This window comes from Euprymna scolopes, chromosome 7, assembly GCF_053919585.1.
Source record: "Euprymna scolopes isolate OS-2025 chromosome 7, ASM5391958v1, whole genome shotgun sequence".
NCBI lineage: Eukaryota > Metazoa > Mollusca > Cephalopoda > Sepiida > Sepiolidae > Euprymna > Euprymna scolopes.
Window position 1 is genome coordinate 50,262,287 of NC_136488.1, and position 25,691 is coordinate 50,287,977.

The 25,691-nt window shown below is 33.0% G+C and overlaps 1 long non-coding RNA gene across 1 annotated transcript in view; it reads right to left on the bottom strand.

The window, feature by feature from the left end:
• Positions 1-3,802: 3,802 nt before the first annotated feature.
• LOC145280230 (uncharacterized) overlaps positions 3,803-25,691 on the bottom strand; it is a 32,254-nt gene continuing 10,365 nt past the window's right edge. The window contains exons 2-4 of the long non-coding RNA XR_013868583.1: positions 15,819-15,969; positions 12,490-12,557; positions 3,803-4,158 (exon numbers count right to left, since the gene is read on the bottom strand). This is a non-coding gene — a long non-coding RNA (uncharacterized LOC145280230). The remainder of the gene's footprint in view (positions 4,159-12,489; positions 12,558-15,818; positions 15,970-25,691) is intronic.

The window sequence follows — 25,691 nt, forward strand, 5'->3', positions numbered from 1 at the left end:
ACAATTTTATACTTTTTGAATCTTTTCTAGATTTCTACAACTAATTTAGGGTATTTTTTGCATTGCTGAACCAGGAAATTTACATTGTTGAATCTCAGAAATTTGCATTGTTGAATCAGGGAATTTGCATTGTTGAATCAGGAAATTTGCATTGTTGAATCAGGAAATTGCAGTGCTGAATCAGGTCAGGTATTTGTGCCAAGTTTTGAAAAAAAATCAGATCTTATGACAAAATCGATTACATTATTGTAGCATAATCAGCTGATTTCAAAACATATCATCTTAAATATATTTTAAGAGAAAAATGTTTTGTCAACAACATACATTGATTATCTGATAGAGAGATCGATTACTGTAAACTAAATGGTGGATGTTGACAAAGATAGGTAAATTGCTTGTTGCTTCACCATTGTTCAAACGTCAGGGCTTGAATTCGGTTTCTTCGAACTCATGGAATGATCATCGGTAGGAAGGTATCTCTTCAGATTCCAACAGTAGTCAGCCATCATGACTACGTCTCAGCGACCCTGATATCTAGTCGCCATCTCTTTCAGATCCTGATGAAATCTCTCCCTCTGCCCGTTACTCATTGAATCCAGATTCCCAGGAAACTGGTCCATATGTGAGATTAGGTAGTGCTTCTTGATGCTCATGTTGCAGCCGGGTTTCTTTTAGCATGTTGTTGATAAACTCTGGGTAGTTTCTGGCCTTAAGGAAATTTCTTCACTACCAGAACAAATGCCGTCCACGCTTCCAGTTCCACGTCGTTCATTGATTTTTCGAATTCTACAACTCTGATGATGAGCTGCTGAATCTGAGGACCGTCAAAGATGTCAGCTTTCAACTTTTCCATAATCAATCCTAGCACAAGTAAGTGAAGCAGTAACGATCCTTGTCCAAGGCTTTGGTGAACTGTTTGATTAAACCGAGATTGATGTGCAGCGGTGAGAAGAGTATTCTGTCTCTGTCCACCAGAGGGTCGTTGATGATGTTTCAATTCGTCCCCACTCTCCCAATCCTTCTTCATATATGCCGAGTACCGATTTTTGAAAGATTTCGAGGTTTTATTACTTCAAACTGATTCCTTATCGACATAATCACCCAGAACTATCAAGCCTAAATACTGTTTGTCGTTAAAATAACCGTTTCCAATCAAAATATAACATTTTACCCCCCACCAACTTATTGTACGAGGGGCGTGCAATAAGTAATACCCCTGACTCACTTCCAGTTGTCTGATCTAGCTGAAATTTTGCATGTGCAATCATTTATATCTCTACGGGTTATGTGGCAAATTACAGCTCTGAACTAATTGTGGTTTCGTTTTACAGATGTTTGAACTGAGTCAGGTGTGAAATAGAGCCTGTTGAATGTTGAGCAGTGATTCGGTTTTTGTATTTGAAAGAATGCACACAACAGAAGACTTTTGATGAAATGAAAGAAACTTAGGGTGATAATGCCTCATCATATGACCTTGTAAAACGCTGGCATCGTGAATTCAAACATGGCCGGAAGTCTGTGGAAACAGCTCCCAGACCTGGTCGCTCCCATTCTGCCATTGATGAGGCATCTGTTCGTCAAGTTGAGACTGCCATTTTGGAAGATCGGCGCATTACTATTTGCCAAATAGCCCAAGATGTCAAGACTAGTACAGGGTCTGTGGAAACTATCATTCATGACCATTTTCATATGTATAAGGTGTCTGCCAGATGGATTCCCCCGGTTGCTCACACCATTCCAGAAGCGAGAACACGTCGAGTGCTCGAGGATGAATTTGGAAATGTGCCAAGAAGATGAGTCAAAGTTTTTCAAAAGACTGATTACAGAGGATGAAACCTGGGTCCATCACTATGATCCAGAGACCAAAGCCCAGTCAATGCAGTGGAAGCACGGGCTCACCACCCCCAAAGAAGGCAAGTGTGCAGCCCTCCACTGGCAAGGTCATGCTCACAGTCTTCTGGGACCAGGACGGAGTAGTGATGACATTTCCTGGCAAAGGGTACCACAATTATAGGAGTCTATTATGCTTAACTTTTGAGGAAATTAAGGGAAGCTATCAAAATCCAAAGGCGGGGCAAGATCAGCAAAGTTACCCTCCTCCTGTAGGACAATCCTCCGGTCCATAACTCGCATTTCGCCAGATCAGAAGCATGGGCGTGTGGTTATGAAATCCTTCCCCATCCTCCCTACTCTCCTGAACTTGCACCCTTCGACTCTCACCTCTTCCCAGCCATGACGTTGTTTTTTAAAAGGAAAGCGTTTCCCCGATGATGCAGCCTTGATTTCTGAAGTCACGTTGTGGTTGGAGGACCAACCTGGGGTGTTCTACAAAAACGGTCTCCAGAGCTGCACCAAACGATGGGCGAAATGCATAACTCTGGGTGGTTCCTATGTAGAGAAAGACTAATAACTGTGCCAAGTTTCGTTGCTCTACTGCTATGGGAAGTGGGTCAGGGGCATTACTTATTGCACGCCCCTCGTAAAATGCTCCACACATGCGTAAAAAACAAAACAAAAAAAAACGTAAAAGACATAAAAAAAAACTTGACTTGATTGAGCTAAACCAATGTGATTTTTTGATTCGGCGCATCAGATTCGTTCTAAACCAGCTGAAAAAACACAGACAACAAAATGTAATTCTTATTTCGAACTACATCTTGACTGTTATTTGTACACATTTGTGGCTGATGTGACCTCCGCATTTTTAAGGTGTATCTTGTCGAACTCGAGAATTTGGATAGAATTTCGAGCAGAATCGTTTATTTAATCTACGGGGATAGCATGCTTTCATTTCATGCCATGATTGTGTAGAAGTTCTAAGTAATTCGCAATTGTATTTTCAGTGTCGCCTACACTGAGGATTGAACTTTTAACTTAAGAAGAATGTAACTTATAATCAAATGTTCACAAATATTTTATCAACAACATCATAGGTCATTGCGTTCTAAATTCTGTGCAGATTCCAGTTCGACAGAAAGATTCCCGAGGTCGACAAGCTACCCCCGAAGAAGTTCAGAGGTTACATCGGCCGAAACGTTGTGAGAATAACACTCACAATGAGAACAATATTCTGCATAATTCAAATAATACGAATTATCAAACTTGAAATAGCACACTCGTTGTTCAATGAGAGGCTTTCTTACCATTTTGATCTCTGGTGCTACAAGATCAGGCTGTCGGAAGACTAGTTCCTTGACTTAAAAACATCAACGTTTGGTGCTTTTTTTTTTTAGTTTCTCTTTGTAAAACTCAATCAAGTTCTGTAAAGTAAAAAGCAAAAACAATAATTTTCTAATACAAAACAACTAAACCAAACACTATAAAGAAATATTTGAAGGTATAAAGAACTTTAAGCATAATTTTTTCTAAAATTACTTGATACGACATAAAAAACCCTGGAAAGGGTTGATATGCCGTAAAACAAAACAACCAAACTAAGCCATTTTGTTCAAAGCTCTCTTACAAACAGTAAAAAAAGCAATATGGTGGCCTACATATTTCCATTCAGTTTCAAGATATTGCAACTTATCTTGTATTAATAAAAAAGAACCCAAGTCTTCAAAACATTTCTAGAATGTTAAAAGTACACAGGTCGGTAGAAAATAAAATTTCAGTGCGTTTGGTAAAAGTTATTTGTATATTTTATTTATTTTCGATTATTTGGTTGTTAACTAAACTGCAAGATTACCGAAATAACATTTCTCAATTGCTGAACGCATAGATTTAATGAGCGCATTTTAATGAATCTAGAGCAAATAAAAGACAAATATTTGGTTGAAATAAATAAACACAAAGTCAAAAATAAAATAGAATAAATATCAAATTTATTTACGTTTGATTTAGCTACAATTAAAACCCAACACTGTTTGATTTGACTCGAAGCGTAACAAAAAGTCACAAAGGTGGTGCAGAGTGAAAAAGTAAAAATTCCTTTACTGAAAACATTTGGGGTTTCATTAACTATTGATGGCACACAAATGTTGTATTTTGCGGGACGAACGCGTCGACCGATCAAAAATTATATCGGGACAAATATCAGCAGATGCGATTTGTATATGCCCAGGGCATATTTTTTGGTGATCAGATTCAATTGGATTGACCAGTTCAAAAAGTTTCACAGCAATGACGTCATATCAAACGCTGCGTGGAATTGTGAACCTGATAAGATACAGAAAAAAAAATAGAGAAAATGTGAATTCATTTATCAATAAAACAATGAGACTTTTAAACAAGGTTGAAAAAAAAAAATTAAACGTTTTCTTTTTATGAATCTACTAGCTGTACCGACCACGCGTTGCTGTGGCTCAGTTTGTTAAAATGGAACACATTCCTCATAAAAAATTGCATTTTGTATTGTTTATTTATTTTATTAATTTTACAATTTTTTTTATCAATAAAAGTTGTTCCCCCCCCTCCCAGAAAAGGTGAATTATTTACCATAAATTGTTAGGTGAAAGTTTTTTTTTCCAGGAAAACTTGCACTTTTTTTTCTTTTTTTAAAAGAAAGTTGGCAGTAAACATTTCTTTTTGAAAACAGAATATTTATTATAAAAAATGAATGCTTTATATGAACATTGTAAATAGTTAGGTGAAAGTAGAGAAAAGAAAAAAACATTTTTTTCAAGAGAATGTACAAATTATTTTTTGTTAACAGATGTTAAGAAAATAAACAAAAAAAATACTCCCATCATTAATTAATTATGCAAAAAAATAAATAAAATGTTGATTTAGTGTTTCAACATTTGGACAACGCTCGGCAGAATCCGGTGATGATGGCCGGTCGAACCCTAAACTAATTGGAATCCGGTGTGTGTGTATGGGGGGGGATAATTTCTGCATGAGTACCATTCTTTTTAATTTTGTCTTTTGTTCAATTTTTGTGTGGGCTTTTAGCGATTGCAAACTAACAAATTTAACCAAAATGCAAAAAATTCAACAATTAAATAATTTTAATAAGTGCCCAGCTTCTCATACAAATCCTAGTAAATCAATCCCTCTTATTAGAACACTCAAGGGAAGGACGGAACAAAATTATTGCCAGTATGTTAGGGAGAGGTTATATATATATATATATATATATATATATATATATATATATATATATATATATATATATATATATAACTACTTCATTTATTCACATAAATTTAATATACGAAAGTATAGATTTATGCGTAAACTTTAAGTATTTACTTCAAAAGTGCTCAATACGTAGGTAGAGCTAGTTAGTTATTTATAAAATATATATGGCGATTAAGCTACACTGAATATTCTGCGTTTCATCCAACTATAGGATTCGTCAGGCTTATGCGCGAATTCTGTCGTTGCTTCTTGTTTTTATATATGTTGAGGATTTATGTATATATATGTGCATTATTGTGTACACATAGGTATATTTATATGTATAAAAAAAAGGAGAACGGCCACCAAACACCACTAACCTAGTTCTAAAACAGATCCTTTGTTTGATAAAATGCATGCCCATTGGCTGATAGGAAGGGGCGCGGTTGATACTAGAAAGCTGATTGGCCAACTAGAAATCCTCAACATATATAAAAACAAGAAGCAAATACAGAATTCGCGCATAAGCCTGACGAATCCTATAGTTGAATGAAACGCAGAATATCCAGTGTAGCTTAATCGCCATATATATTTTATAAATAACTATATATATATATATATATATATATATATATATATATATATATATATATATATATATATATATTACAATATTTTAAGCAGATTTGACACTCAGCTACCAGATTTTTAAAGGTTGCTCGTTAACTTACGATAAAACTTGCGAAGTATGCGCTTGTTTACGTTTGTTGTAAAAATGGGATGGAAATTTAAATTTCGCTCCGTTTTAATCTTTTTTTTAAAATTGTGCTTCTCCCAAACAAATATAATCAAAAGAATAACATTCAACGATTGTACTTTATATAAAGCACGAAATATTAAAAAAAAAAAAAAAATTAACGAAAGAGAAATAATTACATTTTTTAAACGAAAAATGTCAGTTTCGTATATAAAAGTTCCGTTTAGTGATGTCACGTGATGCACGCGGTGTGAAATAATTGTCCCCAAATAAAAAAAAATAGCCCATCCGTACAAAGAAAACCACCTATTTATCATAGAAAAATTAAGTATAATGATATAATTAAAAAGAGATATATAAAAACACGCATGGGTACAGTAAACATATTATACTAAAATGCCGAAGCAGTCATTCCAGTGGTTATTTAGACTATTAATTACGAACGAACTAAGAGTTACATTTTTATATATATAGATAAATATTTAATCAATCACGGAACGACCGTAACTATAACCCTATTCCCTTCTAGATTCAATGATGGCGAAAGTACAACCATACAGTGCCGTAACCTCAGCCACACCATCATGTAAGGCCCATCTCTTGAAGGAGGCAGAACCCAAACGAACTTAGAAAGGAACGCAATTATATGTGCGATTAAAAAATCTCCATTTCCGCTATAAAAATAAATGTGACTGCAAGAGAAGAGCATTTGTTGAATAGCGGAGAGTTTATATATTATCTTTATATATATATATATATATATATATATATATATATATATATATATATATATATATATATATATATATATATATATATTTCGATTATTTTATATGCGAGTATATATATATATATATAGTCTTTAAAACTATACAAAAAATATCATTTGTTAAAAAACCATTTAGTCAGTAAGTCATTCAATCGCCTGCAATCACTGCACAAACTTGCTCTCTCGAATTCACTATAGTACCAATAATAATTAATTTTTTTAAGAGATCATCAGTTGTTTACCATGAAACACTGTTTCGGGGATTTAAAAAAAATAGGATATTACATCATGGCTCACCAGCAGTGTTGATCAAACACCACCTCCCTTAATCTTAGGAGAAAAAAATATGTTACAAATATTAGATCTAATTCCCTATTCTTAATTACTTTATCTAACCTATTCATGTTATAAAAAGGAATTTCTTACCTGTGAGATTCATCTGTTTCCAAATTCAAAATGGATATATTTTTTTAATTTGCCATTCTTGTATTTATAACTTTAGGATTAATCCATTTGACTACTTAACACCCTCACTATGATTAGTATTTTGTATGTTTACATTCTTATTTATTGAAAATTAAATGTATATAAAGGTTAAAAATATTTATACATATATACATTTTTTTTATGAATACATTTTATACATTACTAATAAAGTTTTTTTTATTTCCTTTACTAATATATTCTGGCTATTTTTAAACGATTCAAAAGCATCAGGATAATAAAAAATGCTTTATTTAACTATTTAAATATTTTAGTTTTCTCCCCACATTGTTTTATCATCCTTATTACTAAGCTAGATACTGGTGGTATAAAATCTATTAATTTTAAAGTAACGCGAGCTATTCACAAAAGCTCTGACATAATGGTTCCATAAAACATAAAAACAGGGCAGGTACTATCTTTATGCGGCATACGCACTATTTGAAAGGGGAAAGATTTTCTTTTATCAAATATGTTATATAAAAAAATCCCATCCTCAATTTTTATATCTAAATCCAGAAATGTAGCCTGTTGTCCTCTGTGTTCACAATTCAATTCTAACTCCTTTGGATCTATAAAATGTTTTTCTTTCGAATTCATCGTTACCGTTTATACATATAAGGTCATCTATAAATCTCCTACACCCATGAAAATTATATGTTTTAGATATATCATTTTTTATTTGTGATCACACACACACACACACACACACACACACACACACACACACACACACATATATATATATATATATATATATATATATATATATATATATATATATATATATATAGACTCGAGTCTATGTAAATACAGATTTGCCCAAAATGGTGCAGGATCCAATCTTTTTGGAATACCTATTGTTTGGAGTAATATTTTATTTCCTATTTGAAAATAACATTCTTTAATAAGGTGACTTATAAATATTTAATATACCTTTAGAAACACTAGTTTTGCTATTTTTATTTTTACACCAGAAAACTTTAGAGTTTTGCCACCTTCAAAAGCTAAATCCATAGTATCATTTAATTCTTTTATAAGTTTTATTGCGGAATTTTAGTATATAGCGTACTAAAATCATAATTAGCTATAGATTTTTCTTTTCTTCTGGAATTTATTTTATCTAATTTTTCTTTCACTGGTTGTGAATTATTTACTACCCAAAATAGATTAATATTACTATAGAATTTTCTTTTCTGGTGGAAATTATTTATTGGATTCATAAGTAATTTAAATATTTTAGATATAGCTTTACTTAAAGGTTTAGTCATGCACGTCTTTGAACCTACAATAAACCAAGCGCTGACTGGATTTTTATGCATTTTAGGTATCCAATACATACATGGAAGTTTTTTGCTTTTTTCTTCTTACTTTAATCCTAATTTTTCACTAATAATACTATTATTCGGAATAATGCCATCTAAATTAATAGTACTTACTTTATAGGTATCTGAAACGTTACCTGTAATTCCTACTTCTATCAATAAACGTTTTATATAATATTTTTTACATATAAAAGCTATATCGTTTGCCGCTTTATCAATGGGAACTATTACAAACTTATCTTGAAGTATTTTAAGTTTCTCAGTATTATTGGCCCTAGTTTATATGTAACTATTGGTTTTTGATCTTTGGTCTGTAGCTCATTAGGTAGTAATTGTATGTTGTTTTGTTTATTTAATATTTTTGATAAATTTATATCATCATAGTATATATATATATATATATATATATATATATATATATATATATATATATATATCTATATATCTATAAAAGTGAACGTGTCTGTGTATCGGTCTGTCTGTGTGTCTGTCTGTGTGTGTACATTTCCCTACGCAATAACTCTGTCAATTTAAAGTCTATAGACTCGAAATTTGATATACAGGGTACTGAGATTTGGGAAAATCTTTGTGATCGGTTTTCGGCCAGAAATTTGGCTGTTAAGGGGTCAAAGTTCAACGATTTGACTTTTGAGAACTATACCAAACTCCTCCGACAATTTTAGGTCTAAACACTTGAAATTTTAGATATAGGTTCCTTGGACATGGATCTAACTTAACTTGATTTGAGACCAAAACAATAAATGTTAAGGGGTCATAATAGAGGTCAAAGTTTAAAAAAATTTTGACCTCTGCGGTCTCTACCAAATTACTCAGACAATTTCTGGTCTAAACATTTGAAATTTCACATAAAGGGTATTCAGAGATAGGGCAAGCTTTTTAATCGGTTTGGATCGAAGATTTTTACTTAATTTTAAAAAATGTCACTTCTGTCTTGGCGGTGGTCGTAACAGCAAAGATGTAAGGTTTTTACCCCGTTCTGTTCCTCCTTTGCGGTACGGGTTCGAGCCTGCCTTCCTATTACTACTTTTTTTTTTTGCTCAATATACACATCCAAACACCCGGGCTGAAATGCTAGTATACTATATATATATATATATATATATATATATATATATATATATGTTACTCCGCGGATTAAGGACTATCCACTTATTTTGTGATTCCTTTTTAAAATTAAATATGTTTTTAACTATTTTTCAAGGTGTTTTTAACATGTTTTATTAACTAATGTTTCTTATATATATATATATATATATATATATATATATATATATATATATATATATATATATATATATATGGCCATACCCACATGGGGAGACAAATAAATAGAAACATTAAAAAATCCCCTATTTTAAATACACCCCTCTTTCTAAACAAACATAATATAAGGAATACCCGAAAAGGCTAAAACGAAAAATCACAATACTAAAATCCAAGAATCCAAAAAATAAATATCAAAATAGAATGAAAGCACCCCTACCCTTATTTCAAAAGAGCCAGTCCCCCCTACCCACACATACAAATTAGTAACGACCTCGGACCACAGCCGCTTTCCTAAGGAAGCAATAACCCCAAAATACTATAAAACAATATACACATTCCCAAACCAATAAAAGCAAACACACACACACACACACACACACACACACACACACACACACACACACACACACACACACATCCTACCCCACCCTAAAGGAAAAGAAAAAAAAACATTAGCAGAAAGAGATAGCGACTACAGCCAGGTCAACGTCTCCCTGGACGAGCCCAATAAAAGAGCAATAAAAATTCAGCATACCAATGAATAATAAACACTTACAAGCCTCCATCCCTTGGAAAAACTTCAAATTAACTACGAAAATCGCCATTTTTACATCTCCAACACATTTGAAAATAATTTCTGACGAGGACGCATCACAGACCGTCTGAAACGCGCGTAAACGATTTCAATGACTTAAAAACATTATTACAATGATCCAAACATAATTCTCAATGAAAAACCAAGACACGGAATAATAAAATAATGTTAAAAAATACACATTGTTGGTGACTACTCCCTTATTTAAATATATATATATGACAATTAAGATACACAGAATATTCGAAGTTTCATCCTCGTATGGACTTTAAGGCTTACCGAGATAAAACGCGGAAAGGTATGTGTAGCTCAATTGCCATATCTATTTTCATGCATTGCTACCTAGCTCTGCTCACGTATTGAGCACCGTTGAAGTAAATACTGAAAATCGACACATAAAATATTATATCTCCTTATTAAATTTATGTGGATATTGTATATTAGCGATGAGACGATTCCAATATTTTCCCGATTCCGATACAATTGCCTATTCCAATTCTTTTTAAATTTAAAATTTTAACTATAGAGTTATTATATGTGTGGGTGTGGGTCGGATTACCGTAGAAGCCCACGTAATGTTTCATATATTTTTGCAAATATAAAAATAGACTTAAGTGTGATTTTAGTTTCATTCATGGTTTAAAATCAATAAATATTTATAATGTCATCATTATATATATATATATATATATATATATATATATATATATATATATATATATATATATATATATATATATATTACTAGCTGGCTGCCCGGCGTTGCTCGGTTGTACAATACGCTTAAACATGATATTTTAATTTATGAGATTGCGTGTGTATTATTATAGAATCAATCCTCTATTAAGAGGAATATTTAGCCCGGTGGACTAATTCGCAAATTAATAAAAGATAAATAAAATAATAATAATAATAATAATAATAATAATAATAATAATAATAATAATAATAATAATAAATAAATAAGAAATAATAATGATAATGTCGTTCATCAAATTCCGTCTATGTTTGTTTACAATATCACGTCATCTGAAATATTAAATATTATTTATTAATTATTAATTAATAATTACTACGTGCTTATATATATATATATATATATATATATATATATATATATATATATATATATATATATATAACACTATACATTTATTCGATCGGCCATCGATACCTGGAAATTTATGAAAATGCTCTAAATGGTTAGCGACCCTTCGAATATGTTGGATTTCTAATGCATCCATGAAACTGCAGACATCAATGGGCGATCGAATTAATGTATAGTGATAGTTGTTATAAAATGAATTATATATGTAATTGAACACCTACCATACCATAATATTATCTGAAAGTGAAATGGTACAGTGGTTATATAATATAAGTGCAACTACGTCCAAGGATGGAGTACTGTTGCCACATATGGACAGGAGCTGCTAGAAAAGACTTATCCTGTCTTGATAGAGTCCAAAATAGACTTCGTAGCTTCGTAGGAGATGCCTCTTTCTCTTCCCTACAACCTCTTTCTCACAGTTTTTCTTTGCTTTATCGCTATTTTCATGGCAAGTGCTCGACTGAGCTTCAATCTATGGTCCCCCCTTGCCAAATTTTCACAAGAAACACTCATCTAGTTGAAAACACTATCAATAATTTCCACCACTCTTTATCTGTGCCTAAACCTAAACGTAGATTCCATGAGCAAAGCTTATTTATTAGAATTGCACGCCCGTGGAACTGCCTTCCGTTTTCCTGCTTTCCAGCTGACTACAATATGGTTGTCTTCAAGTCCAACGTAAACAAGTTTTTGATGAGCCGTCCCACTTACCGAATTTCCATTACTAACGATTACTATATTGTCCAATTGACTACTGTACACTTTTTAACCCCTATCCTCGAGTGGCCTCTGGACCTTGATAAGTGGTGATGCCTATGTAAAAAACAACAACAATCAAACAACGACAACAAGAATAAAAACAAACAAACAAACAAACAAAAAAACAAAAACAAAACAAACTAAAATCCAACAAAAGGACCCCAAAAGTAAATACAATTTTATTTATTTTCTTTCCTCGTCGCTTATTGTCACTTCATGTCGTCGTTAGTTTTCGGTCATTTCCGTAACTGGTTTACAGAAAGAGTCGAACCGACATTGTAAAAAAAAAGCACTAAAATAAGTAATAAAATATAAAATTATAGTGCCTTGATGTTTCCTTACCGTTTGCAATATTGAAGTATTTCGCCATGACAACCCATTGTCTGTTTGATCACTTATCATCCGGCCGACTGAAAAATAATATAGAAAAGAATAAATAAATTGCAGATCGGCAGTAATCAAGACAAACAGTGATATAGTTAACAAAAAGTTTATTAATCAAAATATGTTACAGAAGTACACGTCATGATTCTGGTGGCTATAACTGCCACGAATCGCCACTTACCAGCTGTAACATACGTGTAGTCTAAAATTTGAAAATTGAAAGGTATTCATTAATATAAAAATACATCGCAGCGCATCTTAATCCACAGACACGCACGTTTTAATATTTCGCGCTTGGCTCTAAACGCTTGGCGTACTAAATGTGACTATCTTTCATTTTTTTTTTGCATATTTGAGGTGATGCGACACCATTTTGTCCTAATCGCGAAAGTTTCTACATATCCCAAACGAACACTTCTATATAAACAACACAGTAGATGTATGCATGTGTGAAAATATTTAACCGATAAAGTATTAAACTACTTGTAATAAAACACTGAAATTTACAAGAAATAGTAATCATACACCAAGGATGTAAAATCTTTGTTTGGATGGATGAATAACGCGTACAGATATACGTCGGCAAACTGAAACGCAAACTGTTGATTTCAACTTGCGAACACATTTATATTTCTTTTACGCATGCATAAATTCATTCATAGCTTGAAGTGGTTTAATTTTAAATCTTTATCTATCCGTCGATAGCTCAAACGGTAGGGAACGCAACTAGAACACTAAATGTTTTGGTTTCGATTCTAGCTGATGGCACCCAAGTCATTTTTAAAAAGTTTTTTGAAAGCAGTATTATATATTAAGTACAATATAATATTTAACGGAGAATTGGTACTTAACAATAAATACGAAATCTGTATGAATTAGAATTTAAGCGTATTTTACGATCAGGTAAGCACCCCTCCCCCGCTAATAGTAATTAAATTCCCTATAATAACACCAAATGAACATTGCTATTGCTGACCAATCTTTTCCTTCATTATTCCGGCCATGAAAGGATGTTCTCTTTCAGTTCCTGCCATTCATCCACCGCTTCTACATATCAAACGATCATTGGTTATTTGCTTCTCTTGTTTCTATTAGAGATAAACGACTATATTGTGTCCACAACACGCACATCTATCACTAATGGAGATTTGGTATTTATTTGTCTATGTGAAACCGAACAACACGATTACTTCGGTTAATTGTACTATTGTACTATCTTTCAACGATCAATTCAGGGTAGTATATGTTCTGGTGTCACGAAACTATCCTTCCAGGTATAACCATCTTCTTTAGATGTATAACAAAGCCACCGACACGTATGCAAATGACCAAGCTGTGGCACAAGCGTGAGGTCACACTAGGATTAAAGGAAGAAAAGGAAAAGAAAGCACGTGAGGACGTGGGAGGAGAAAAAGCACATATCCACACAGCAGTTTTCTTTTAACCACGTGACTGACAACAGGAACTCTTAAACAAGATGCAGAACTCATTTATAATCCAAAGTTTTAACAAGATTTTCGGATGGTCGTATACACACATAACAGCTGATTACATCTACAGACTAAGCAGCTAATTGATCATATTTTTGATGGCTTGGAAAATACGTGTCAGGAAACTTGTTGTGGAAACGGCCGGTAATAAAGGTCTTTTTGTTTTCAACTTAAAACAAAACTCTGCCGTGTCGACACGTGCCCCCCCCCCCAAGTCAACACGTGTTTTCCCCCTCTTCGCTTTTCTTTCTCTTCTCTTCCTTCAATCCGCTGTGGTGTCACACTTGCACTATGGCTTGATTATCTGCATAATTGTCAGTGGCTTTGTTACAGATGTAATGTAGTATCAGTTCTGTTGTCATGAGATCACCCTCTTCTTTGTGTGCGTGGGTGGTAGTATAGTATCTGTTCTTTGTTAATAAGACCATCCTCCCGGGGATTACCATCTTTTTTTATAGGATAATGTAGTATCTGCTCTGTTGATATGAGACCATATTCTCAAGTATTAGCCCCTTCATTTGGATAGTGTAGTATATGTTACTTTGTCATTATACAACCATCCCATGCATTATCCCTCTCCTTTTTTAGAGTGAGGTGTAGTATATGCTATTTCTTCATATATAGAAACAAAATATGCGATCAGATGGAGTATACTTTTGGTTATTTACATAAAAAATATCAGGATTGATTTCTATATCAATTGACTAGAGAAAAACAAACTACTTCTCTCACATCATCACAATGTTGCATCCCTGTGCCTGTTTTACAAGTATTTTAATGGAATGTGCTCTGATGAACTCATAGTATTTGTGCCCCCCTCGGCTTACATACTCCCGACCAATCCGACAAGCTGCAAAATTCCGCCCCTTCACTACTAATAGATGTCGGAAAAACTTCTACTCTAATAGTTTCTTCTCAGACTGCTTGACGTTAGAATTTCCTGTTTCCTGCTTTCTTGATTGTACTAATACGCAGAAGTTTAAATGTAATGTGAACAGACATCTCGCCACTCAACTCATACTCAATACCTTGTTAGACATGATTCCAAATAGTAATCCCTTATGTCCAAGTGGCAATATGCCCTGTTTCTCATCTCCTTTATCTTCACCCTGTCCATATCTCCCACCCTCAAATAGTCCAAGTATTAAGGAGGATGGAAACACAGAAGAGTGAAAGCACTGACAAGACCTCCACTGGATAAGTGCGGGGAGGAGGCTGGAAAGTTGGAGATGCTTATTATCACACAAATTTCAGTGAAGACCAATGGTCATTGTCAGCGAGAAATCAACGACGAGCGACTGCTGCGATGGCGACAATTTGTTTGCAAAGGTTGTCGAAAGAGGTGAGGATTACTGGAAATCTGGAGAGACTTGTTGGCATCCAAACTCCAGGGAACACCATCGGTCTTTGTCAGTGAGCAATCTCTGATGGTGACCTTCTAGTGAGTCAAAAAGAAGAAGAAGAAGAAGAAGAAGAAGAAGAAGAACAACAACAACAACAACAACAACAACAAAAACTACACGGTGTTAATTTAGGCCTGGTATTCAGAAACACCCAGAGACTGTGTACGAATAAGCTGAATTGCTTATCTTAATACAAAGATACAGGCAAGTTTGAACATCCCGTGCCTAGCTTTCAAATATCTAGTTGTGTTAATCTATCTTTCAATTTCCTTTTTTACACAAACATTTTAGATGCGATGTCGTTTCAACATCGTTCTCCACTGCAAACCAGATTTTTCGATATCGATAAGAGAGATATGAATATGTACGTTCAAAAGAAATGTTTTATACTCACTTTTTACATTTACACGTTGGACAGCCATCTTTTTTAATAACGTTGCCATTGGGACAGTTAATCATGCACACCCCTTTACAGTAATAGGGATATAGAGTTGCAACTTGGCCCATTTCTTTCACCGGGTAGAAGTAATTCTTCAGCGATGCGCCTGGTAAATATAAGAAGATAGAAATGCAGGTGTTTTTTTTTTTACAAGGAGGTCACCACTTATCAAGGCCCGGAAGCCACTCGGGGATAAGGGCTATTGTGTGTACAGTACGTTAGTTTTGGAGATCTGATAAAGTGTCTTACTTAAGGAGGCGGTTCATCAGGAATTTGTTCACATTGGACTTGAAGACATCCAGGTTGTAGTCAGGTGGGAAACAGGCAACCGGAACAGAGTTCCACAGGCATGCACTTCTAAGAAAGAAGCTTTGTTCATGGAATCTACGTTTTGTTTTTGGCACAGATAAGGAGTGGGGAAAATTTTTGACAGCGGTTTCAGCTAGACGGGTGTTTTTCGTGAAAGATTGGTGAGGGAGGACCAGAGATTGGAGTTCAAACGAGCACCTGCCATGGTAGTAACGATAAAACAAACACAGGCTCGCAACGTCTCTCCTGTGGGAGAGAGGTTGCAGGGAAGAGAAAAGAGCATCACCCACTAAACCACGAAGCCTATTTTGTACTCTGTCAGGATAGGCTGTTTTTAGCAGCTCCTGCCCAGATGTGGCTTTTATACAGATAGAGAATTGCATCAGGGGTGACATATCTTCTGGAGCGGTAGAAGGATCCTACTATTTTTTCAGTGATCTCGGCAACTGACTTGATGTACGTATTCCATTTCAGGTCAGGGGTAAAGGTCAAGCCCAGAAGCTTATCAAAACATGGAGCTTCCCCTAGACGAGAGCCACCCATATCAATTGATGCCAAATGGGGATCAGAGCGTTGATGATGTAAAGATAGGAGCTTGGTTTTAGATGCATTAAAAGTAACCAGCCACCTCCTCCCCCACTGTACCAGGCGCTCAAGATCAGAGGAGAGAGAATCTTTGTCCTTTACGGCCTTTGACGTGTTGCCATAGATGGTCGTGTCATCAGCATAGATGTCAACGAATGATTTAAGTATGTGTTTTGGGAGATCATTGATGTAGATCAGGAAGAGAGTTGGGCCTAGGATGGACCCCTGAGGGACTCCAGCATTAATATTGATGGCCTCTGATTTCTGCCCATCAACTACTACTCTTATGAGCCTGTCGGAGAGAAATGATTTTATGACCGAGAAAACATTTCCAGTTATACCGTAGCTGAACATCTTGTGAAGTAGGCCCTTATACCATACCTGGTGTTACATATTACGTAGCAGTGATATACACTTAGGTAGAAATGGTTCAAAATAGGCGCTTACTTGAGTATGTTAGACAAGATTCCAGGTTAATCTGTTGCCTGACAATTATAACTAATCAGTTGGGTTTAATCATATGATTATCTAGTAAGCATGTTAACGGTTACGCTTTAAGGGTCGCAGGCATGAAGAGCCTGAATTTGGATAAAAAAGTGGGAGTGGTCCCTGAATTATCTCCCCTTTCCGCCATAAAATGGTTGGTCTTTTTCTGGCGTGTGGTTTGAATTTTTTCCTCAGAAGAGCTCTTAATAGACCCGTCAGAACCTGCCGGCATGCTACTGACAGTGACGTAGAAAAGGGAGGGGAGCAATCCGCTTCGGACGGCAATTTGATGAGGTAAAAATAAAAAAAAATAAATTAAAATAATAAAAAGCTAACAAAATATCTGAAATTTTATACCAAACTGAATTTTTAAAGTCGTAATATATTTTTGTGTTTTATGTGTGTAATACTGTTTTTAAACGGATTTTTTCAACAGTAGAATTAGTTTTACGTCCAATGAAAATGAATATTTTAAGTTGAATACTCCCGTTTTATATATAAAAAAAATAATTTCTTGAAACGTTTCATGGAATAATATATAATTGTTCTATACCAAGCCCACCTATTAGCGGCCAGCAGGATAGGGAGCAAATGTTACGACCACCCCGGGTGGTAAAAATAGTTGCTACTCCACTTGCTATTGATATCAAAGAAATCATTGGGTGAACCCGGCTCCAAGTAAATTTGTTGCTGACTATCTTGTTTAGAATCTTCATTAGTTGCGGAAGGCGATCCTTAAAAAAAGGGGGGGGACGCAACATGGCAAAGTGTTCCATCCACCGACACCGACTACTTACTGACCACCGCGTGTAATTAAGGTAAGTTGGGATCACTTTCCTGCTTAACCCAAGTTCATATTCCTCACATCTGTCACATCGTTAGCGAGGAAGTATATTCTAGGTACGGGCAACAATGGCGAAAAAACAAAAAAAAACAAAACAAAACAAAAACAAATAATAGGGGGACATAGTTTTGAAAGCCGATTCATCATAATATTTTTATAGGTTTCCGACTACTTTTTGATTGTATTTGAAAGATTAGAGATTAAAACCTAAAGTTAATTTCCTAAAGGAAAAAAAAATATATATATATTTGTACACAAGAAAAAAAAAAAATTTGAAATGAAAAATATTTTTACGGCGACAATCGGACGCTGACAAATTCAACTAAATTCTCAAGTTAAATAAATTCATTGTAAAAATCCTTTAAAAAATAAATATTAATTTTCTGGGTCTATTTCAAAGATAATTAGTAAAGTCCTAGGATGTTGAATTAAATAAATAAATAAATAAATAAATAAATAAATAAGGCACCTTGTTTGTACAAAAAATATCTTAATTAGCCCCCAAAAGTGAAACATTCTGGCTTCGCGCAAACAAAACAAAACGAAGTTGTCTAAGTATTGATTCTACGGAAGCCCAAAATGCCCCAGAAAGTCAAAAGGCTGTCTGAAAATGGCGTAAGGTAGTTGGAGGGAGGTAGGGAGTGTAAAACCGATTGATTTTCTTTTTTTCCCATCCATGCATCCGTACATTCCTGTTGTGAACGTTTGTATAGTTGTTACCATTTTTTAATTTAATTATTTTTCTATATTCCCGCTTTTCCATTTTTTTAATTTAAAATTTTTTCAAGATCATATAAAAATATATTACACTGACAATTTTACATTCATTTAGGCAAGGAAAATATTAAATCTTACATATAAAAATAGGCTAAAAATGTAATTAAAAAAAACAGGAAATATTTTTTGCAATTATAATTTTTTGTGTTAGAAAATATTAAATAAATAATGCATAATTCAATGATAATATCGGTAGTTCGAGAAATGAATTTGTCTTCGAGCTATATCGAGTTTATTAATACGGACTTTGGGGGATTTTTCGTAATATTCCTGAAAAAATTCTTTTATCTTTTTTGTTACAATTTACGATGCTTTATTTTCATAAAAAAGCCAAAATAAATTCATTCATTTTTTTTACTACTAAAAAAAATAACTTTAGTAAAGGTGTTTTTGTTTAAACAAAATAATACATTTCCACTGAGATTCAGATGAAAATAATGAGTTCATTATATTCCGTAATCATTATTTGATAAATACTCCAAATTTAATTAAAATTGGTTAATTTTCTTATTTTTTAGTGAATTTTAAAGTAAAGGGAGAGGTCAATATTTGTTTTGCGCGTACCTAGCATATTCTATGTAAGTGCCTGCTAGATAGAAGTTTCAAACTCGACATGCACATAATCTAGTCGGTAGTAACGCATAGTTAAGGAAAATAGATCCATATATCTACACCTATAATTTTTTTGTGTATTGATATTCATATTAAAAACTTATTTTTCTATTTATTTAAAAAGAAAATACAACTTTGGCATATATGGGTCGTGGAATTACATCCATCTACAAAAGATCTAGTTAATTTCCATATTCTTTTAAACATTCATTTTAATTAATTCCCTATTATTTTTTTTATTTTATATAGGATGATCATCTTTAATTAACTATTACGTGTAATTATATTCATGCAGATATTTTACATGATTTATACTTGCATAATATTTGCGCAAAAAGATTATAGTAAGCACAAAAATCTTTATATATATATATATATATGTTTAAAAATTTTGCCTACCAAACTCCTCTGTCAATTTTTGGTATACAGATATGAAACTTAATATATAGAGTATTCGAACCCATGCGAAACTTTATATTTGGGTTGTAGCCGGGGGAAATAAATCGGTGCAAAAGTGTGAAAATTAAAAAAAAAAAAGAAGGAATTTGCTAGGTGATGGTCGAACAACGGCATTACGAATATACATGCGTAACGTAATAGCTAATTGTTCATGTTTTAATTTTTAGCCCTGCAGCAAACATGTCCTCATAGCTCAGACATTAATGTCAAAGGAAAAAATAAACCGTAAGCTAAACGTTTTAGTTTCGATTCTCGGTGGTCACGCACGCGTCATTTTTTAAAAACTTTTAAAATCATTACTATATTTTGAGTTCAATATAATATAATAATAAATACAAAATTTGTATTAATCAAAATATCATATTTAAGCGTATTTTACGACCGGGCAATGCCAGGCGGCCTGCTAGTAAGTAAATAAAACAAATATTTTAAGGTAGATTGTTGTCTACTTCTTCCAGTCTGAATATGTTCCGAAAAGAATTTCGTCCTGAGAGACGAACATTGATAGTCCACATTAAATTCACAATAATTGTTTTTGCTTTTATATTCTACTAGCATAGGTGCCCGGCGTTGCCCGGCGTTGCCCGGCGTTGCCCGGGTGTTTGGAGGTGTGTGCTGAGCAAAAAACAAACAAAAAAAAAAAAAAAAAAAAAAACATCGGTAGTAGGCGGGCTCGAACCCGTAACGCGGAGGAAAAGAACGTGAAAAAAAAAACAAACAAAAAAAAACGTGACGTCTTTGACGTATCATCCATCGCCAAACCGGAAAATTAAGATAAGACTAGTCAATCGAAAAGAGGGGATGACTTTCGAAAATATTAGCGAAAAAAAGAGATCCCTTTCTTATAGAAAAGTGCCAAGTTGAGAGTGAAGGAATTAATGTTTTTAGCCAATTTGTCGCCGAAGGGTCAAGCTTCAAAACAATACCGATCTTGTGAAAATCCGTCCCTTCTGTCGAAAGTTGTAGGAAGACATACATACATAATACATACATGCATTTAAACAGACAGTTGAGATTTATATCAAAGAAAATTATATTGGAACAATTTTAATGAAAAGTAAAATTTAATTCACATAGTTGCTATTTTTTTTTTTAGGTTTAGATCGATTTGTTGTTGCGTTTTTTTTTTTGCAGTAAGATTTGCCATCGCGTGTGACAATAGTACGAGATTGATTGCTATTAATAAATGATCTATTTACTATTCTCCAAGCAACGCAGAGTAGCATTCCTAGTATTAGTTATATTTCAGTAGTTTAAACCGAACAATGTTTCTTTCTTTTTTTTTTATAATCGTAATTTTAGTTTTTTTTAAAAAACTTTTCTAATATAAAAAATCATGTATTCATCACTGCAACTAGAACCATTTTGCATGACGTCACATCCAATCGAACAGGCCTTTATATCTTGATGGTTGTTGTCAAAAGCACTTATTTGTGAAATCCATTAGAATTTACAATGCAATTCATAGTTATCTAACTAAAAAAAAAAAATAGTTAAGAAATAAGGCATACTGGAATTTCTCAATTGATATAAACAACGTATCTATAGTTCTTAAGGAAAAATATGAAGATTACTTAAAGTATATTATTGAGGTTTGTTTTGGCCCGGAAGTTTTAACTACTGTACGAAATAAATTATTAAATTAAATGGAAATATACAAGAGTAAGCTAATTTATTCCACATTAAATCTAAAAAGCATTAATTAAAACTTAATTGTAAGACATACCTAATTAAAATTATGCAACGTTTTTATTTTTTGTCGGAATAAAATGTATATTTTAGATATATTTTTTCTTATTTAAAAGAAATTTTCAACATTATAATCTTTGGTGCTTCTACAAAGAGAGGCGACAAATCGATTAAAAGAATATGTCCTTTAAAGCAAAAAATAAATAAATAAATAAATAAAATTAACTATTTGCCATGTCAAAAATAGTAAAATATGAAAAAATTACGAACATTCATTATGCCACATGCGTAGAACAACTGCGATTGTGTTTTTAGTAAAAAAGAAAAAAAAAAGAAAAAAAGAAATCTATCGCTATCGCGTAAACAGGTTAATCGCCATTACGTTGTAATCTAAAATATACTTTCTGTGTTATGTCCCCTGTTTCTACAATCTTCACGGCCTACTCTCAAACATCTACGAAAAATGCAATTTTATCCAATTTTCCGTAAAAATTACTTTTAACTATAAATAACTTTCTACTCGATGAATTTTCGCAATTTTTGGATATATTACTATATTCGACATGGCAGTTAAGTAATATGTTTTTTTTTTATTAATTTTATTTTTTATAAAAGGGACATATTAAAAACAATTGACATATGGCCTCTCTTTGTACAAGCGTCCAATCTTTAAGTAATCATTTTTTTTTTAAATAACGAGAATATGTTGAAATTGAAAAATGAAAATTATTTCGATTTTCTTCTTTTTTTTTGTATGACAATAAACAACGATTTTCTTTTTATTTGTATGTCAATAAAGGGTGATTTTATTTCTATGCCAATAAACGTTGATTTTATTGTTTTTATACCAATAAACGACTCAAAACAAAGGAAACAAAGACAAAACTTTGCATTATTCAACTCATCTATATTATATTTCGTTTAATCCGCCCGTTCCACTTTTTCTAAGAAACTACTGAGCCGATCTGGCTGAAATTTTGTATGAACCTTTGCTGTGATAAGGTGCAGTGAACTAAGTTCGATGCACAGTTCAGGATTAGTCACTAGAATACCACACTGACTCTAGAAGTTTTCTCGGAAACTATTGGTTCAAGCTGGCTGAAATTTTGTATCGCCCTTTGATATGTATGGTAAAGGCGCTGCGCACTAAATATTATGGTATCCGCTCGATGTATAATTAGGGATTAATACCTATTCAGTCATGAATTTGGTATAAACCATCCATTCTAAGTCAACGGGCTATAACTTTCCCTGTTTTTAACAAGCTAAAAATATCTAGTCTCGTTGTAATAAACAATTGCTTAGATGTGTCATCGCATCTCTATGGGAGTTTATGTAAGTCTGTCAGTTACGTTTCAATTTGAAATAGCATTTTCACCACTAAACGCGCATATTGAATGAACGCATCTTAAAAGCGGATCCATTTTTGTCTACCATAGTTGACGCTAGTTGAACGGACAAGACCACCCACGAGCGACTGGCGGCTTTTTATGCGCTAATTGGCGCATCTTTGTATCGGATATCGCTTTAGGCGATGCAAACAAAGCTGTTATCCGTTGTGACATGCCACAATAACGCTTGGATAGAGACGACACATTAGCGAGAGCTCAATTAGAAAGCTCATCAAAATTATATATATATATATATATATATATATATATATATATATATATATATATATATATATATATATATATGATTACTTCATTTAATCACATAAATTAATATACGAAGATATAATTTTAGGAGTAAATTTTTCAGTATTTATTTTAACAGTGCTCAATATATAGGTAGAGCTAGGTATAGTAAGTTGTAAAAATATATATGGCAATTAAGCTACACAGAATATTCCGCTTTTCATTCTCGTGAGAATTCGTCAGGCTTATATATCAAATAATCCTTATACACTGTGAAATTTACTTTATGTATGAAAACCAAAGAGGGGAGATATGACAGATGAGAAATATTGGAATCAAGTCTCCTCTTGCTGTTATTTCAAATCATTTGAAACCATAGCAGCAAGTTTTAGTCTCCCCTCCATCAAGGCCAGAGGTTTTGGGGAATTATCAGATATTTTGTAATTCATACGCAAACTAGGAAAACAAATGACTATGATTGAAACATTTTAACCAAATTGCCCATTGAAATGCTCATGTCTTTGGTTCTATAGAACCAAACTACATGAAAAATTGCAGGCTTTTTGAAGATTATAATATTAATACCAACAAACCAATAAAAGATGCCCAAATTAACATACATTTGTATATATAGTGTCAGCTTCAGTTTTACTGCTTCGGTTATCTCTCCTGTGGCCTTCCCAGGCCACTATATATATATATATATATATATATATATATATATATATATATATATATATATATATATATATATATATATATATACATACTAGCTGTACCCTGCCACGCATTGCTGTGGCTCAATTTGATGTAATGGAAAAATCTAATAAAAAGAGAAAATGCATGTTTCTTATATTCTTAGTACAGCAATCCACTCCAAAAAGTGAAAAAAGGCGAAAATGAAAAAAAAAATGGTACTCTTGCAGAATTGGATCCGGATCCCTGGGAGTTTCCGTCTATCATAGCTTGGGCTCGACCAACAATCAGTGGATTAAGCCGAACGTTGCTAAAATGTTGAAACGCTAAATCGAGATTTTTTTTTTTTGTATTAAAAAATGTGACTTTTTAATTAATATTTGGGTAGGACGGGGGTTACTATACACAGATTTAAAAGAAGTTGTCCAAAAACAAATAAATGAAAGCAAACGTAAGGTAAGTTTCTACCTAACTGAATTTTTATTTAATGGAAAGTGTTTAATCGGCTCGAAAAACACATAGTGTTTATTGATGCATTTGAAAAATACAAATGGTCGCGGACTCTGTGGAATATGTTAAGTTTGGGAAAATAAGTTAAAAACTAAAAAACTATACAAAACAGTGTCAGAAACCCACCAAATATATGTTAGCGTGATATAGGCTGACATATTCGTTGGGTTTCGGACAGTATTTTATATAGTTTTTTTTTTTTTGTTCTTTTTTAGTTTTTACTCATTTTCCCAAATTTAACGTAATCAACAGTGTACGCCACCATTTGTATTTTTCAAATACACCGATAAACACTATTTTTCGAGCCGACTAAACGTCACATTAATTAAAAAGGGTTTGCATTACTAAACACAGATGCGAAAAAGTTGTCGAAAAATAAATATATAACAAATAAATGTTATCAAAGGTTAGATAAGTTACTTTTTACCTAACTGGATAAGATTTTAGTGTTTTTATTTAATGGAAAATGTTTAAACGTTTCCAAAATATGTAGTATTTATCGGTATATTTGAAAAATACAAATGGCGGCAGGCTGTGTTGAACATGTTCAGTTTGAGAAAATGAGTTAAAACTAAAAAACGATACAAACTACTGCCAGGAACTCACTCAAGACATGTTAACGTGACATAGGATAACATATATTCGGTGTTTTATTTTAAACAGTATTTTGTATAGTTTTTAGTTTTAACTTATTTTCCCAAACTTATCGTGTTTAATACAGAGTCTGCCGCCATTTGTAATTTTCAAATATAGCGGTAAACGCTGTGTTTTTCGAGCCGAATAAAGATTTTACATTAAATAAAAACACAAAAATATGATCCAGTTTGGTAGAAAAGTAACTTATCTTGCCTTTGATAATATTTGTTATACAGTTGTTTTTTACAACTTTTTCGAATCTATGTGTACAGTAATACAAACCCAATAAAAAACACTAAATTATCCAGTTAGGTAGAAAAGTAACTTATCTTGCCTTTGAAAACATTTACTTGTTAGGGAGGTATTTTTCTGTCTATTTTTATTTTTGGTACCGCACTATTTTAAAATAGTTTTTCCAACTAAAATTTAAATTTTTTGTGGTATCTTTTCTATTCACCCCATGTTAAGAACCACTTTCGGAATAAACACTCCCTACTCATGTTAAAAATTGTGGAGGTGGACCTAATGTGAAAATTTACCGTTTTGTTTTTTTAATAAATTGTTAGTTGAAAGCACAGAAGAGTTACA